This window comes from Helianthus annuus, chromosome 10 (assembly GCF_002127325.2).
Source record: "Helianthus annuus cultivar XRQ/B chromosome 10, HanXRQr2.0-SUNRISE, whole genome shotgun sequence".
Taxonomy (NCBI): domain Eukaryota; kingdom Viridiplantae; phylum Streptophyta; class Magnoliopsida; order Asterales; family Asteraceae; genus Helianthus; species Helianthus annuus.
The window spans coordinates 69,758,972-69,759,824 of record NC_035442.2 but is presented as its reverse complement, the minus strand read 5'-3'; positions in this window follow the sequence as shown (position 1 = coordinate 69,759,824).

Below are 853 nucleotides of genomic sequence, written 5' to 3'. Positions count from 1 at the left end.
AATTGGTCCGAGAATATTGATCCTTAGTGGTCCGAGTTTAATTGTTCGTCCATTTGGTCCGATCTTAAAAGATTTCAAGTGGGCCGAGTTTAATTCTTTGATTCTTGTCCGAGTTTAACAGGGGCAGCCCCCCCCCCCACTCTCTTGTCCGACCTTTAATGGTCCGAACTTCATGCTCACCTTATCTAGACCGAGTTTACTTGTAATGTCTTGCCTGAGTTTGATTGTGATATGTTGAATGCTTACATACAATCACGAGTTTACTTGTTACTTGGTTTTACATGCTAAGATACTGCTTGTACGGTGTGATACAATAACAGCATGTTCTGTTCTACGTGATGTGATATCTATGTTGATGTAATGGTGGTATATTACTGTGTTGATGTGCAAACCATGTTAGTTGAGTGTGTAAGCGATTATCAAACTCAGTTGATTGAACGCCAAGACTTGCAAACCCTAATTGATAACGGATTTCAAACACTTACATTATATCCTGTGCAATATATCCTAGGTCGTGTATAACGGACTTAGGCCATTGTTAAACCCTAGAGCATAGCATACCGAGCAAACCAAGGTGAGTTCACACTCCTACTAAGGCATGGGATTCCCGGGTTGTGGGAATGGGTTAAAGGTTTCAATTGACTTAGAACGTACAAATGCTTTCCTAGACTATCACCTACCATGATCCTCGGATGTCAGGATGGTTCCGTAGGTTAGGATAACACCTACGTGGTCATATGCCAAACACTGCCTCGGATGTCAGGCACGCACGTAAAACCTACGTGTACGCATTACTTCTATCCTCGGTACAAAGGATACGTACGTGAAACCCACGTACACCCCCGCGTCTCCT